Source organism: Anomalospiza imberbis, chromosome 8 (assembly GCF_031753505.1).
Source record: "Anomalospiza imberbis isolate Cuckoo-Finch-1a 21T00152 chromosome 8, ASM3175350v1, whole genome shotgun sequence".
Classification (NCBI taxonomy): Eukaryota; Metazoa; Chordata; class Aves; order Passeriformes; family Viduidae; genus Anomalospiza; species Anomalospiza imberbis.
Genome location: NC_089688.1, coordinates 16,385,754 through 16,403,366, shown reverse-complemented (window position 1 = coordinate 16,403,366; position 17,613 = coordinate 16,385,754). Strand labels below are relative to the sequence as shown.

Here is a 17,613-nt window from a genome sequence, read left to right as displayed (position 1 = left end):
GGAAGGTAAAAGGGTACACTTTAGCTGAGAGGTATTTGAGGGACACAGACTATTAAGGATGCAGCTACACCATGGTACATGACCACTGGCCAGAGAGAGCTCCACAGCTACAAAGTACATGCAATGCCAGCTTAGCAGGCAACAGAAGATTGCCTTGGTAAGAGGTAAAGGGTCACTACTGCAGCTCCTGTGTGGCCACTGGCCTCATCACAGGCACAAGAAGACTCATCAAGCCAGAAAGCATGGGAATAGGGCAGTGCTGAGCACCAGCCACCCTTGCCCCATAAAGCTAGCCAAACAATAATTTCCTGACTGCTGGTTAGGTCTCAAAATTTGTGCTTCTTCTGCAAAGTCATATTTTCACTTTGGTAAATTTTCCTTAGTCAGAAGAGACATGGGGCTCTTCATCTAAATCAGAGCCAGGGTGAAAACTGAACTAAAAGTGGCATATCACTGCAGAGTATTTCCACTTCATCTCACTTCAAGAAAATTACATTTCAAAAACACCTGGCAGAAGAAGCCAGGGCAAAGCTAGCAAAACAAGGAGACTGCTTCAGGTGATTAATCCATGATTGGGGTGCTGCAACCAGAAAGGTTTACAGCTACCTTTACACTTCCATCCTGAGTTTCAGCTAAGGCAGCTTAGATGCAACCCAGGATAAACGCCTATTTTCTCTCGGTCTATCCCTCTTTCCCCTCCCTTTCTCTTTCTCTCTTAGTGAATCCCAGAGGGCACATTTCCGTGCCAGAATAAGCGTCTTTGTGAGGAGCGAAGGGAATGCACAGAGCCGCTAATGAGAACAAAACTGGAAAGCAAAACCTCGGGCTGGGGAGAGCCTTCCTCCCTCCCTTCCTCCCTCCTCCGCAGCGCCGCGGCGCCCTCGGCGGCTCTGCCGGGGGCGGAGGGCTCGGGGCTGGGTGCCCTGACCTCTCTGCCTCTCCTGCCCGTCTGCTCCAACTTCCCTGCCTTTTAAAGGCAGGCTGCAGAAAAGGCAGCAGAACAGCCTTTATCATGCAAATAACAAGAGTAAATGGGCAAATTCCCCGGTGGGCACTTGAGTGAAATGCAGAGCTTCTGGCAGCAGGGAGGGGGGGTAGGGGAGGGGGTGCTTTATTTGCAGGTCTCTGTTCTAATTTAACTGCAATGGCAGCTAAAGGAGACACCAGGGACCTGCTCTCATCCTTGGCACTTCTCGTCGCCTGCCAGGGCCACAGGCAGGGAACGCGAAAGGGGGAAGGAGGGTGAGTGACGCCGAGGTGAGGCTCCAGCACCGAGGTCTGCGGCGCTCCGAAGACCGAGTGATGCCCTGCTGGGCACCTCCCCCCTCCCGAGAGAATCCTGGAAAAAGAGCAGGGAGGAGCGTGAGCGAGGGCTCTGGAGGGAGACTCTTTGATTCGCTCTCTCCCCAGGCTCCAGGGAATGCCAGCTTCATCCCGTCTCTGGGAGACTTGAAGGCAGGCTGACCCCCGTCAGCACCTGCACCCCTGCGGGGAGGGGGCTGCAGGATGTGCAGGGACAGATCGGGGGCCACCTCCTCATGGTAACAAAACCCGACAGCTACAGGGTCAGCGCTCGCGGCCGGCACGATCCCTCGGGAACGCAGCTCGGGGCTTGGGTCCGATCCAGTCGAGCAGCCAGCCCGAGCACAGGACGACAGAGGAAATGGGCCTGACATTCAGGGAGCATACAGCTGATAACCCACCTGCCGGTGCTGGTAGCACCGCAATCAGCTTACAGGTTCACAGGAGTGAGAATTATGTATTGAATCACCACTATTGGGCTGAGAACAGAGGAGACTAATGGACCCAGGCCATTTTGTGCCATGCTTCCTTCTGTAAAATGGGAATAGTGCTCCTTAAGTGAACAGACACAGCTTCATGAACTGCGTGGGTAATGAAACCTGTGCCAGTTACACAAAAAAAAAAAAAAAACCCACACTTGGTGAGAATACCAGAGTACTCAGAGAACAGTGAAGAGGGAACATATACTGCAGGATGAATGCAAATGAAAAGCAGTTGATGTAGTCACAACAAGAGGGAAGATACGGTGTTAGGAAAAATCCACAATTTCAAAATTGCCTGCAGATTAAAAACAAGCCCTGCCATGACTGGATTTAAACCCTCAATCATCCTCAGTTGTTTTCAAAGGATGTTTGGGAGCAATCCAGTCCATCAACTGCAAAGCCCAGCACATGAGAAGCAGCCCCACTTTTCCAAAAGCTGTTGATATCTTATTCTATCATGGTTTTCATCACAGTCTACTCTGCTCAAATCAAGGATCTCAAAATATTTTGCATCAGTTCTCAGTGTGAACCTCTCAGCTGCATAGAGATGGTGGGAAAGAATGCTCTTCTGTCCTCCAGATAATGTGAGAAACTGAGATGGGAAGAAGCTAAGTGACTGAGCCAAGACAATGGGACATATCAGTGGCAGAGCCAAACTTAAAAGGTGTATTTCCCTGCATGAAGCCACCCTTTATGATCCAAGCTACAAAGTTCTTCTTTCTTAAGCTCTGGGACCTAACCTTCCCCCTTCTCTCCCCATATCCAAAAAGTTGAAGCAGTGGAGTCACCTGTCCTGCACATAGCACCTCCCAGTTCCAGAAGTGGCATGCTCGGGAGCAGGCGAGGATGCCCAGCCCGCTGTCTCTGAGCAGCCCCAGCGAGGCTGAGGGTCCCGCTCGCTGGCCTCGGGGAGCGCGGGGGACAAGGCGGCAGCCACGACTCATTTGGCATTCTGAGAGGCTGGTGCGCAGCATCCCCATGCCGGCAGGGGGTAAATGAGAGCTCAGACATGAGTTATTGGAGCACTTACGTTCCCAGATTCTCCAAAACGTTGGGAAAAGGACAAACTGTTTAGTTGTAAAGAGCCTGGGGGGTGTGAACGGGGTGGGGGCGGGGGAGGCGGGGAGTAAGGGAGAAGAAGGGAACTGTGTCAAACTAGTTTGCAGAGACTTTGAAATTGAACATGTAAGACAGGGAGGGAAAGGGGAGAAACCAACCTCCAAGCTCCAGAGCTTAGCCTGGAAGCCCATAATCCTCCAATGTGGATTCTGATGGCAAATTTGGGACTTATCTAGCACCCGTCACCACCAGATCCAGTAAGGAACAATACAATCCACAGCCAGCTGCTACTACGTGGCTGTCTGCTGGGCTGCATTGTTTGGAAGGCAGTTTCAGTTGCTCAGGAGAAGAAAAAAGGAAAGCTGGGCAGAAGGGGAAGCACTAATTTTCATCAGAAAGAGATGGTTTTATAGGTACCACAAATATTAGTCACCTCAACCTTTTGATAGACATGAGCCACATCGAGACTTAACTACAGTAAGTCTCAATCAAACAAGAAGTCTTAAACTAATTGGTACTAACTGGTCACAAGCTAACTAGTTGAACAGTGTGGAGGTCCCAGCTGTATGAAGTAATGTTCAGGAGAAATAGAGTGAAACTGAGGACTCAGTACACCCAGATGTGCACAGGACATCTCAGAAGAAACTTGGACCAAGTTCAATTTGTGTTGCTGAATCCTCCAGTAATTAGAGATATACAACAGTAGGTTTGAAGGATCCAACTTTCCCATGAAAGAGCTATAAACTCCCCAGCAGCTAGCCCTCCTCAGCATTCCAAGTATGGTGTGAACCAGATTCCGATCAACTGCTGGACCAATCAACACAGTGCAATGAGCAGAACCAGTCTGGCATTTCTCTACTGAGCAGGGCTCAGAAAAGAATACCAAAAAAGGGGAAGAGGTATTAGAAAAAGCTTGCCTAAATTGTGATAAATTTCTTGTGGTCTTTGGACTTTTTATTTGTATCATTATGCTGAGAGATCTGTCTTGCCATGATGAAATTTCACTGGCAGCATACTTCTCAGAATTACAGGAAATACATTTCCCCAAGCCTTTATTGACCAATTCTTTGGATTAAGTGAGGATTTTGGTGAGTGGTTTTTTTTTTTTTTTTCATTCTGCACTATAAGCAATGAGGTACTGATGTGCTAGGAAAAATGTCTTAACAAGAATAACATATTCAGCTTCATTTGTCTTCGAACTTCTCAGTCTTGCCAGATCATATCACTTCCATCTTACTGAGGACTATTTCCTAGTCACTGAAGCAGCATCTTTCAAAGGTTGCCTCTTCTGTTTTCTCCTTGGCACATGCAAAAGAAAACCCCCATCACAGAGTACATGAAGGCACACTGGATGTGCCTGAGGGAAGTGCCCTGTTCACTGACTGACAGACAAACTTACAGTCCTCAACATTTTGCAAGACCACACCCTAGCTGAAAAAGCATTCAAAGTGAAGGTACGGCCTTCTCAAAACTTAAGAAAAAGCTAAGTTGAAGAAAGCAATTACTCAGTCAGAATACTGTAATATACAGTAATCGTGCCAGATACTACCACAATCTTGGTGACAAAGTCATCTGCCATAGGAACTCAATCATCACTGTGGTGTTGCCCTTCTCAAGATATCTCTTCTCAGGAGTACCACACTGATAACAGCACAAGAAAACCAAGTTTCATCAGGTACATTTTTTATGACTTTGTTCCTGGGCCTTTTGAAGAATCCAGTCAATCAATCTGTTCTCATGGTTTTGCACTCATTTCACTTATGTTTGTAGATTAGTTTTGAATATACTTCCTAAAAATTTGCTACTATCCCCACCTTGTCTACTTCTCTCCTTCTTGGCACCATTCTCCTTATATTTTCATGTGGGGATTTTCTCTCCACAGGTTTTCTCTCAAATTCTCCCTGCTAAATTGCTTGTTTCATCTCTTAGATGTTCTTAAAAATAGCACATCCCGATTTTTTTTGCCCCAGCCCTCCCTTTCCCATTTCACCACCACCCCCCAGTTCCATCTCCTAAGAACACTCCCCTGGCCGCACCTTCAAAACCTCCTCTTCCCACACATGTACCCCACCCTGCTTGCTCATTCATTTTCCGTCTGCATCTCTCTCCTCCTGGATTCTTCTCTAAGTCTCAGTGATAAAAGTGCCAGATTGGAGTTGCTGTGTAAAGAGGGTTCATTTGCCATTTGCCACCATATGGGCCCAAAAGCAAAATCGTCAGCTAAGCGATTAAATCAAGTATGTCGAACAAAATGTTATGAACTGACATTATGGGTATATAATTTTATGCCATTTGTTGCCATCTGTTTATCTAAACAGCCACCATTCCACACAAACACACAGAAGTCTCTGCCACGCTCACAAGACTTTGGTGCAGGGGTCACAGTGCCTCCCTTTTCCTCCTTCCCTCTTTCTCTTATTCTGTCCTTTCATCCTCTCTGTCTGCATTCACCACAGACTTGGAGTCTGGCCATGGACAAATCTTCCCCTACACTTCAGCACAGATTTAAAGGAAACAATATCACAATAATCAAGGAGTTTGCCTTAGAGAGTAAGATGTGCTCTCTTGCCAAGTTCATTTCTATATAAGAAAATGAAGTATCTGACCAGAGAGGAGGAAGGACAGAAAAAGAGAAGGGAAATAGTGGTGGTCAATAACAGGTGTTATTTGTTGATCTTCATCTGGGATAAAGAAGGAAAAAGATAAGAATAGACTCTACTAGCCTTTCTTGCTCAGCTGAGCTTTTTCTCTGCTTCATTTTACATTTTCCTGTGTCTTGAAGTGGATCACAGTCTGTTTCAAGGTTAGGTGGTGGTTGTGACAGACTGCATACTGACCTGGTGACCCTGTAGCCATCCTGTTTTCTGTAAGAATGTGAAGGCACCTACTACTCTAGAAAACGCTCAATAAGCGTAGCACAGGATGAAACCATAAGCAGCTCCCTATGGGTTGAATTTATTCCTCAGTTTTAAGATTGTTCTGAGGAAACTAGAGATAGGTATCAAAGAGATTATATGTACAAAAAGATTAACTCTTTCTTTAGAAGCTACTTGTTCCACCAAGAACAGCCAGAACAGACAGAAGATACAGCATGATAGTTTATCTCAAGTCCTTAGAATCAGAATTCACCCATTTGCACCACTTTTTGAACCCAAGTTTCCATCATCCACATTACTGGTCATGCAGATGATGAAGTGGGCCTTCCTGATGACCACTGAGAAGACACAGCAGTAACTATGTCTGAGCCAAGTACATCTCAACGTATCAAGTCTTGTGTTTAAGAGAGTTAGCAACCAGGCAAGAAAAATATCTTAAACCAATTAGCAGTGTGTCTGTTAATGGTTTTAAAGAACTTTATCGCTACCATTTTTTCTATTAATTGTTCTGACAGTGCATCCTTCCTTTTCAGATGTCCTTAGTCTTAGAGGGAAGTAGTGTATCAGTAATTTTCCCTGTAGTTCTGAATGTGACAAGGTGGGTGGGAACATTTAGCTTTCTTCCTACCTGAACAAAATCCAACTCACCGTATACCCTGTAAAGAGAGCCAGTTCCTCTCTGTGAACCCTTCTTTCTCATCCACATAATTTCAGTCAGTTTGAGGGTTCTTTGGGGGAGAGTGTTGAAGAGGAAAATGGAAATCTCTCACTATTGACATCTCCCATCCTCATTCAGGGGGCTACTGAGCTGAGCATATGTATCTCAGCATGGTGTAAATGGGAAGGTATTATGACTCTATTACTAATGAAAAACAGTGGCCAGACGTTTTTCAAGTGTCTGGAGCGCAGGTTTTGCTCAGAAGCCAGCATTTGGCCTCAAAAGTGCATGTATTTCCCAGGCAGTGGGTAGGTTTAGCTACAAAATTATTTGGTCATGAAGCATCCCTTTATCTTGGTTTTGTTCACCACTGACAGTTCTAAATTTAACATCTCTGGGCCATCTGACCACTGTATGCTTGAGCCACCCTGGCACATAGCACAGCTCAGATCTGCAGCTGCACACTGGAACCTGGAAAGCTGCTTCTCCCCAGGGAAACTTTGCAGGCACAGGGAAAACTAAACATCTACTTAGAAAAGCTCAAGAGATTCCTACAGTTCCAGTGGATTTTAGATAAGGCCCTAAATGCTGGCAGTTCACAAATGATTACACAGCAAGGCCATACTAATAAACAAGAGCTCTTTCCTTTCCAAGGCCATTGCTGATCTTCAGCTGAGGAAGTACAAATACACAGCACTACCAAGGATGTTCTCAGCACTTGGCAGCAGCAAGTGCTCTATGCCAAGCTGCCCTGCTGGAAGCACAGTGCACTGCTCAGCTCAGGACAGCTCTAGTCTGAAAGCAGGCAGCTGTCTGCCTAGCTGTTAATGCAGCTTTGGACTGTGGGTGCATGGCTTCTATTTCCTTCTGCTAGGACAGAAACAGTGAAACACCTCAAAGACCCCTGGGGAGCCTCAGCTAGTCCAGAGACAGCAAGTCACCTGCTTAGAAGAGCAACCTGGCATAAGCACACCCCACCTGTCCTCTGGGTACTGTACCGGCTTCCCATCTGCTCCCAAGTGCATCTGAAGGTGGCCATTTTAATCTAATAAGCATTTGATTACTCCTGTTCTAGAAGGCCACCTCTCTGCTAGCACATCTCCAACTACTGCCTTCAGCAGATAGGCCCCTTCTTACAGCTTTTGTGTCTGCTGGGTATGGCTGTCACCAGAGTTGTAGGCAGCTGGTGCAGGCAGCCATATTGCTCTTTGCCCTAAAGTTTGATTTCCACCAAGGGTTAGAAGGAGAGGAAAGAGTGAATGGCAAATTAGCTGGTCACCACTGCTTCCCAGTACAAGAAGCAAGGGTTTTGCTGTGTTGTATTAGACAGGCACAAGCATTCTGCTGCTGCAATGAGCTCTATCACCCCCACCTTGCTGTGGGTGATGTCCAGTCTCCCACCCAAAGCCAGGTTTCAGGCTACCTCTTGTAGCACAGAAGCACTGTGTGACTCTGGATTAGTCCTTGCAGCAGATAAAGAAGTCACCAGCAACAGGCAGGGACAGGAGGGTACCACCAGAGCCCTCCAAATTCCTCCAAGGTGGTATGGACACAACAATGTTTAAGATGAATGCTTTACCAGCTTCAGAACAATTGAGATATTTGATAGTCTTCAGCTGGATATACGAGCTGAAGCCAATATATTATCAAAACTACAGTAAATAACTCCTTTTAAAGGCCAAAATAAAAGACAGAGGGAAAGTGAAGGTAGGATCATATAGAAAAATCACAGACTGGGAAGAATACAACTTTCAATATTCATTGCAACAACACCAAGGGAAAAAAAGCACACGATGACGTACAAAAATATACCGTCTTGGATATTACACAGCAAATATATTAATTGAAGAGCCAGGAAGCCAAACTACCAAATAAGAGTCAAAGATGTATTACAAGGAGTCAGAATGAGCACATTAAGTAATACAAGTGGAAAAGCTGTGCTGTCACAGATTCTCTCATTGCTAAATCAAAAGCTAGAAAAAACTATGAATCATAATGTAACCAGAAGAATCATCAAAATGAGGAAACTCCTTGACTTTTGTGGGACAAGGATGAAGAATCTTTTACTACTGTAGAGACTAATTGGTAACTAACAATGCAAAAAGGAATAGATTTTCTTGTCTGCAAGAAGAAAAGAATTGGAGAAAGAAAAAAAAAATTGACAATCTACAGTAGATACATCAGCAGTATTCAAAAAACAGTGCTCTCACTTGTGCAGACTGCACATCCTTTAGAGAAATGCTGTTTCTGCAGACTGCCATTTGGGCTGTTACTAGAACAACAAACTGTTGATGGTATGGATACAGATGGCATTTTAAGCTGGGGTAGAACAGCAGAAGAAAATGATCAAAGGCTTAAGGCAATTGTGAAGAGAGCAAAAGCTGCTGGGCTGAATGAGCATGAAATATGTAAATCCCATTTAAGAGAGACAACACACCCTCCAGCAAAAGCAGAAAAGCATGCAGGTAGATCATGATAAAGTTGAAATCACCATCAATATCCATGCTTCAGTATACTAAGGGGTGCCAACAAAGGTTAAACTGCAAGGAATATATGACCAAATGAGCTGTATGAACCTGCACCCTACAGCACCACTCTGCAGAACTGTCCAAAGAACATAAGACGAAAATCTCAATAAAATAGCATAAAAATAAAAGAGCTAAAGACAATACCCCTGTAGGCATTAGGACAGTAAGCATGGAATTAATCTGTCAGTGGCAATTTCAAAGAGGGTAGTGACATTGTCATTTTGCAGCATAACATTTAATATTGGAAAGAGCAGCATATGCCTCTTTGGCACAAAAAAATTAGATAGATGCAACAAGATGATGATGGGACAAGGTGCACTTTTTGGTTTTTTAACCTTTTCTTTTCTAATAGATGTTCTCTGAAGTAACCAATAATTCCATTTTGCCATTGGCCCAAAAAATGCTTTAAAATAAAGACATACTTTAAATGAAGCAGTATAGCAGTATTGGCTCTGCTGGCCACTGAGCCAATCTCCAGGGCATTTAACAGAAGTCCAGAGCTTAATTGTGTGTATCTCAGCTTCATTTTAAAATTAATAACTTTGTCTCAAATTTTAGACAATGATGTCCTTGAGGAAAGGCTACATTTGACTTGTATTATTAACAGAGAGTTTGGGAATGCATGCTTCCAACCACAAACACAGTTTAAGGTGAAGCACTTCTGTCACTAGAGGGGATTCTCTAAAATTGGTGCCCAAGACACTGCTGTCTTTCTACTATCAGTATTGTATTGTTCATTTGGAAGCTGAGAAATCTTAAAGGCATCTCTAAATTATTTTATATAGGCCACAGGTGAGCAGAATTCCAGCAGGGAAAAAAGAAAGTGCTATGACAAGCAGTAATGTGGAAGATATGGAATAACATAACCATCTTGTAAAAAATATCATATGTTTGAAGCCAAACATTTCGTCTTCCCATACTTGATGTTATGAGACTGTACTAAAGCTACACACTCATGTCGTAAGTAATTTTTCTAATCCTTGTGCACCTGATGTAGTTACACCTGACAGGTAGCTGGCACTCACTGACAAGGGATTACAAGAATTCAAGCAATATGAAGTAAAGTACCAGGAAAGTATACAGTGCATAGTTCTCCTCAAGTCCAGTCCCAGGATGCTGGCAAACATCAATCTAATCAACAACCTGAAAAGGAGCGAAGTGACAGATGACTGGTAAACACTCATTTTACCTCCTGACATTTTTTGCAGAAAAAAGCCTTAAGAAAAGGAATGATGAAATTGATAATACAGGACCTCAGAATCACAGATGTGTGAAATACATACATAATTAATCTGAAACCCAGTATAATTTCCATAGAGATGGTTTTCATTAAATTAAAATTTTTATAATTTCAAAGCAATTGCAATAATAATTTCAGTCAAAATGTGAACAACAGCTCCCGCTAAGATGCTGATAGTATTGGCAATGCATTGTGAAATACATTGGGTTTGTTCAGCAAGCAGTTGAAAAATCAATAAATGGGAAGTCTGATTGACCCTATCAGATGTCTTCTTCAGACAAATAGCAGATCACAATGAATACTACCTCATACTCAGTGGATTTTTGCGATTCTTCCCCAGGCCAACAAATAAGGACAACTTTTCTTCATCATTAGCTGTTTCAGATCTTTGGAAAAAGCCCAGTTAAAAGTAAAGCATTGATCACATATATCAAGGGGATTTTCCCCAGACAGAGCATTTTATAAGATCTCTGGGACTAGGCTATCTTTTATTTTTCTTCTACACATTACTGTGCCAAGAAACTCATAGCCATGGCCACACAAATCAATTACCCTTTCATGGCAGTGTAGGTGAGAATTGCAAAAGCATTTTCTGAAGACTCACCAAAGGCTTCTCTTCTATACACAGCATCCAAATTACACCTGTTCACTTCTAGAAGCCAAAATTCCTTTCTCCAAATTTCTCCTCTTCTTTCTGACATGAGGTGGCTCATATACCTCTACTTTACTAGTCACGACCCAACTCAAAATGTCAGAATCACATTGTAAATACTTCAAGTGAGATGCAGGCAAACTGTCAATCATTTCCTAGGACCAAAGTAAGATCTAAACAACTTGTGAGCTCTGGAATTCTACAGAGATGGATGGATGGATGGATGGATGGATGGATGGATGGATGGATGGATGGGGAGGTACGAAACCTTCAGAAGACAAGTTTGAGAGATGTTTGCCAATTCCAGAGCTGAATGGAGCCCAGAAAAATGAGAAATAATTGAGTGGTGAATCTAGATATTTTTTATCCCTTGGCCTCTCTTTTGAAACAATACAGGGCACATGACACTACATCTGATGAGCAAATAGACCTTTCAGTCTGCTTCCTGCATATTGGACTACAGTTCTGCCACTCAAACCACTCCCAATTTCAGCAAGAATTACTGACAGCCCTATTCTTCCTTCTGTGGCATTGGCTGACACTGGGAAGATGAACCATGCTGAAAAGTACTATACATTAACCTTCTCATCAATGCTATAGAGGTAGAACAAAGAGCTTGGATTGACATCTCAGGGAAAGCAGAGGTCCTCTGTTCACATAGCAGCAACTGAAAAATACTTGTTGCATGTAAAGACAACAAAATAAGGGAAATTAAGTCAGTACCCAGATGGCACCTAGCAACTACTATGTACAGGATTAGGCTTTAACACAGCAAGAGGAAATAGATCTAGAACAGTCTCTAGAGATGTGAGCTGCAAGACATCTTGCGGTGCCTTTGAAAGATGAAGCTTTGCTCCTCCAGTTCAGCAGAAGGAAGAATCCTAGCCCTTATAGCCTTCCTCCAGATAAGCAAGCATCTCCATTGTTGCTTTACAGATGTCAAATGAATCTCATGCTTTTGTCCCTCTCTCTTTCCATTAGGAACAGAATTGCACCCTAATCTGATAGGAACCCTAAGTGGAAGGAGGAAGGGTCTAGTGGGACAGATGGATGAGCAGAGATGTAATTCCAGAGAAAAGCTGCTGTCATCCCATTAAAGATGAGGTTAAAGGTAGCTGCAATGAAGGAGTGGGAGATATTTCACTGAGGGAAATGGAGTGATACCGAGCTTTGAAATTGCACTGCATGAGAATATTAATAAAAAAGTTAATGACGCAATGTGATTTTTGCTCCACATTAATTACACTTTTACATTCCAATTTTTAATGCATTTTACACAAGACTTTATTTTACATTCCAGAAAGGGGAAAATATAATTGATGCTTTAATTTCTATAGCCAAACCCTGATAAGATCACAGCTGTGAAAATCTCATAAAAAGCTTTAAATTAAGTTAGAAAAACAACAGCTCCCTTCCCTCCTCCCCTTACTGCTTGTCCTGCATGAGGAGCTATCAGTAGAGATGGCAAAAGTGTTGGTTCAAGGCAGTGCTCTTCCCTGGCACAGAGACCTTTTCTGAAGGCAGCACCAGCTTATGAGGCCTCGACCATGCAACACCATGTACGCTGCTGGGGCTCACGTACCTCTCTCTGCTGTCCATGGGAATAAACCCTCTGCCAAGATCATTTGGGTGTGCAGGGCCCCAGCTGTAACCCGCAGAGCTCTGGGTACTCCCAAAGGCACAGTCCCCATCTGGGGCTGCACGTGCACAGGCAAGACTGAAGAGATCACACTGCTACGAACTGTGAATTGAGGCTTGGTGAAATAACTGGTTTACATTAGATAAATGAGAAAGTCTATGTGGATGACAGGAATTGCAAATTATTGTTTGAATCTTGTCAGAGATTACTCCCAGCACTACAGAAATAGAACAAATAAGCTATCATGAGAATTAAATAGCCTGATGCGCCTTCCTTCTTCTGTTGCGAGGCACAAGTTCTGTGTCTGTCCACAGTGTGTCTTTGCAGACAGCCACCCCTCTATTGCTACAGATTGTGTCAGTCCTAAGGAATCACTCCAAATATGCCCCCGTCTTGGACTCTGACTTTTCTTTCATTCAAAAATCTCATAGATCTCAGGATCCATTACAGGCATTGCAAAAAATCACAGCAGGACTACATTCCTATATCACAACCATCCATTTCCTTTAGGAATATGAAGAGAGGCCAATTCATCACTGTGCCTACAGCCCCTAGTGCAGCTAAAGCAACACAGCCACACTGTGAGTGCACCGCACTCGTACTGTGTTGGGACAGTAGCTGTATGACCGCATATGCAAGTCTATATGTACTCAAAGCAGTGTGCTGATATTCCCCTACCAGAAAACTGATTTGGTTATGGAAATTAATTGAGATTTCACTTGCCATTAGACAAAAGCCAGGGGGAATCAGACCATCATCTGTTAATAGCAGTCACCTACAATTTGAAATACTCAAGCAGACCCTTCCATCCATTTCCTCTTTTTTATTCATGCTGCAGATCCTGCCACATTACTTTGATTCTCCACATCCTCATTCCAGGAACTCCAGGATAAGCCAGTGACTTTGTCATATACAAAAAGCTATCTCTTCCAATGCAACGTCAGTGTTCCTAAACTTACGGATCCTCATCTCAAGATCCTTAACAAAAGCTTATCATAAAAGTGAGAGATTCAATAATCCATCCTCCTGCCCTTCAAAGGATCACTTATACAAGGATCTTCCTTGACATATATCCCTATATGGACCTGAGTCACTTCTGTTAGAAGCCCATGACCTTGCTGAACCACTTTTCCTTGGACTGATTTCTTTCCCTCAGAATGCCCAAACTTGATATCCCTGTTTTTTCTTTCCTGAATTCAAACTTAGTTTTAATTCTTCCAGTTTGACTAGTCTCTCTATTCCTATCCACCATTGCCACCTATGTCTGTTCTCATGACTTCATTGGACAAAGATAAAATCTCACCCATTTGTTTCTGCAGTAAAAGGGAATACCCAGAAAACCCCATTCCAAAACCCCATGCAGACTGGACAACAGAGCTAAAGAAAGATTCACCTCTCCATAAAGATTTTGTTGATCCTTCTGAGCTCCTTCTCCTGGCTAAGTTCCCAATTTACACCTCTGTAAAGAAAAGCAGAATCCATCATTCACATGCATATTGTTTTCCTTGATTACTCCCTACATGCAAAAAGCAGAAGAGGAATGTGTTTTTACGTGTGAAAGAGAGAGTGAGTGAAGAACAGAAGAGGGATTGAGAGAAAGGAAGAGAGAGAGGCTCTAAAACCTCATTTTCCCGGTAATTTACTCTTCTATTCAGTTGAGTCCTGCTGCTCGTAAGCCTATTCCTGTTACAATATTAGATATAAACAAGTAAACTGTGTAATGGATCACATTAAGCAGGCCCTGCATCTTGAGGCAGGATTTAATTTGCATGGCAGATTATCTTGTCTGCAGTAGGAGAGGCACCCTGGGGCACTGACTGCATTAATAGGATCTAGTTTCTTAAAATCCATTAAGTCAATTGAGTGGACCAGTCTATAATCTCATTTCAAATCCAGCGTGAAAATGCTTAAACACTGGCCCTATGACACCGACAGCAGAGAAGTGACTAAAGGGACACCGGAGACCACACTCTGCCATATTGCTTGCCTGCTGGGAGTAGGGAAGAGAAGAGAAAGGAGTAGGGCTCATTCTCTTCTAGCAAACTCTATTCAGAAAGATGCTGACAGCAGGAGTGAGGTGAGCTGAGGAGTCAAACTGTGAGAGGGAAGCCTAGACTTTCGACAGTGAGTTGTTAAACAATGTCAATTGCCTGATGATGTTTTGGATACCTTATTCCTCTGACACAGTCAGAAATATGAGATTGAGAAGGGGGGATGCCATTACAGGGGTATTCTACTATGAATTATAGGAACTGAGATTTTCAGACTATCCAGAAAAATAGAGTGAGTCTGAGAAATGTGGTGTTGCCGTTAAAATACAGGACTAGAATATGAGAACATCAAAGCTGTGAAATCCTAGGCTTGTGACCCCCTCCGCTCTGGACTGCCACCAGCAGGCAATGTTCTTGAACTCAGAGACGGTTGCATAAGGTTATTCTTGGCCTAGCTGATCTGAGTAAACTTTTGCCATTTGCCCCATGCCAGAAAATTAGATAAAGGCTCAATTTATCTTTACTCTGCTCACAAAGTCCCTTAGGTAGTAACTCTTGGTTTGGATACATGGAAACTATTTAACATAAAGAGTCTCCAGTCTGAGATCTGGGTACCTTGATCACTTGACATTAAGACTGTAACCACAAATAGCAACATTAGTAGTAGGGGACACACAAAGCCAGATATATTGAAAACACCCAGATAGAAACTCAAAAGGAAGAAAAAAGACATAACATAACCTAAAAATTGAAAGAGTAAGAAACCTCCAGGACCAGATGGCATTTATGCAAACACTCTAAAAACTCAAAGTCCACAGAAGTTACTAACAAAATCATTCAATTTATCATTAAAAACAGCCACTTTCCCATCAGGCTGGAGTGGAGCCAAAACTCTGCACTTCTTTTAAAAGAGGTGCTAAGGGCAATCATGGGAATTATAGACCTGAGTGAGCCTTACGCCAGTACCAGGAAAAATAGCTGAGAAAATCATTAAAGACAGAGTTATAAAGCACCAGGCTGGGTGAGTGTAATGTGGTAAAGAAGCAGCGCAGCTTCTCCAAGCTGACTTTCTGACCTGCTAGTGTTCCTTGGAAATGTCAGCAACTCTGAAGAAGCAATAAGAAGCAGGAGTCACCTAGCTATTAAGGATTTAACAAAAAACACATTCAAAAATTTTAGGGCTCCACTCCTGCAAATACATGTAAGCCCTGAGTGTGGGATTTTACAGCACACCACCGATTAAAAAAAAAAAAAAAAAAAAAAAAACACAACACCAAAACAACAGAAGTTGTACTAGGTTCTTGTAAGGATCCCATTCCTCTAACTCTGGCAATGCCTCTAGAAGGCATCAAACTCGGGTTTTAGTGCTAAGATGCCTTTCTCACACAAGCTACCAGTGAGCTGTGGCAAATGGCTCCAGCAACCTGCTGCAGAGCCTGGTTCCTGAGCCATGTGCAGAACCACGTGTCCTGTATCTGCAGTGCATGATACAGTCAAACCATACCGGGTATGTCCTCAATGCTGAAGTATGTTGGGAACGGGCTACTGTTGAAAGGGCTGCACAAGTACTGTTCAAGGGCCCACTGTTGAAGAGTGGCAGAACATTGCCCAGAGTCATCCTAAGCTGCTGTGAGTGTGGCCACCTCATGAGACTACAGGATACAATAAGTCAGAGGGAAATTGATCAAGTTCTTAGGCATTTAGGCAAAATAAAAATGGCATCTGTAAGGAATACCTGTTCCACAGCCAATAAATCACCCGCTTTCAGTCTCACAGTTGTCTGGCTTTGTTCTGGTATATTTACAGTTTCTTGGATCTAGTTGATTTACATGTTTTCCCTTCTTATTCCTTCCCAGCTGGAGTCTCCCAGTTTGGCATGCCTGGCAGCACTCGCACTGCTACAGGGCTCAGCACTAGTTCCTCCCCTACCAACACAGCTTCTCCTTCTTAGCTTTCAAATGCTGCCAGACTTGCTGCCCAAGGAATTGTGTCAGGAGAGCCCAAGGGACTGATATTCATCCACAGGTGAATACCAGTCATTATGAGTCCAATATATTCTCCATTTCAAGAAATCTCTCAGCTCTGATTCCTAGACACTACATAGCAGAGAGTTCACTATATATCCACCCTATTCTTATTCCCTTCCTTAAATATTCACTTTGTAGGGAGACAGATCACATGGAAGCTGGATATTTGGTTAGTGTATTCTAAGCACTGGACTGTTGCACATAATTTTTCACAAAATTGTAGAGACACAAGTACAGCTCCACTCTTTTCCTTCAGAGCTATGTACTCTAAGTGCCACCATCCCCAGATGGACACAAACATTCACACAGCAGTCCCTGCTCAAACTCAACATTTTCTCAGCAGTCCTTATCCAAACTGCTGAACATAACCTCCAGGGTCATGACAGATAATGGCAGTCACACTCCTCTGAACTCTAAACTTGCAGTAGGCAGTGCCACAGGACCCCTGATGTGGTAGGTGCCCATGGACAAATATCCCTTTTACAGACAGGTCAGTGTAAGAAGGGGGAGCACTTTTGTCTGGGGTGAGTTACTGCTATATGCCCTGGAGAGATGCAGAAGGAAATGTTCAGCTCATGGGGTTTTATTGCTGGTTTTGGGTCATTCCCTGCTGCCCCTACAGGAGGTTTGTGGCTTAAAAACACAACCAACACCGTCGCCTTTTCTGAAAAATATACCATGACACTGGTGAACTGCAGCTTGCAGAGCAAACCACATCGTGGTGTGTGCTCCCAATTGGTCACCTGATGTCCTGCATCATCACATACCAACACTATTTTTTTCTTTGAAGGAAAGAGAACCATCAGCTGTTTGCAAACCACAGCATCATCTACCTCTCCCACACAAACCACAGATCAAAGGTCTCCAACTTCTAAACCACAGGGAGGTCCCAGGGGCTCCAATGAGCCAATGTCTAGCAGTATACTTTCTGCTAGACACCAAGACTGTGTAGCCTCTGCAATACATGGTAGAAGAGAAAACCTTTCCCATTAGATACCCTATATACATATTCAAAAGATACAAAACCACTCATATTTGCCTGTAGGAGGCACAGCAAAAACTGAGGAGAGCAGGTGAAGATTGTTACACAGCTCCAATGTGGAGCACTGGCTCACAAATTTGGTTCAAACACCACAGCAAGGAGGAGAAATGGGCTTCT

The 17,613-nt window shown here is 43.5% G+C and overlaps 2 long non-coding RNA genes across 11 annotated transcripts in view; both read right to left on the bottom strand.

The window, feature by feature from the left end:
• LOC137478006 (uncharacterized) overlaps positions 1-17,613 on the bottom strand; it is a 181,433-nt gene that overhangs the window by 122,349 nt on the left and 41,471 nt on the right. The window lies entirely within an intron of this gene.
• LOC137478009 (uncharacterized) overlaps positions 1-17,613 on the bottom strand; it is a 49,555-nt gene that overhangs the window by 26,173 nt on the left and 5,769 nt on the right. The gene's annotated exons all lie outside the window — the stretch shown is intronic.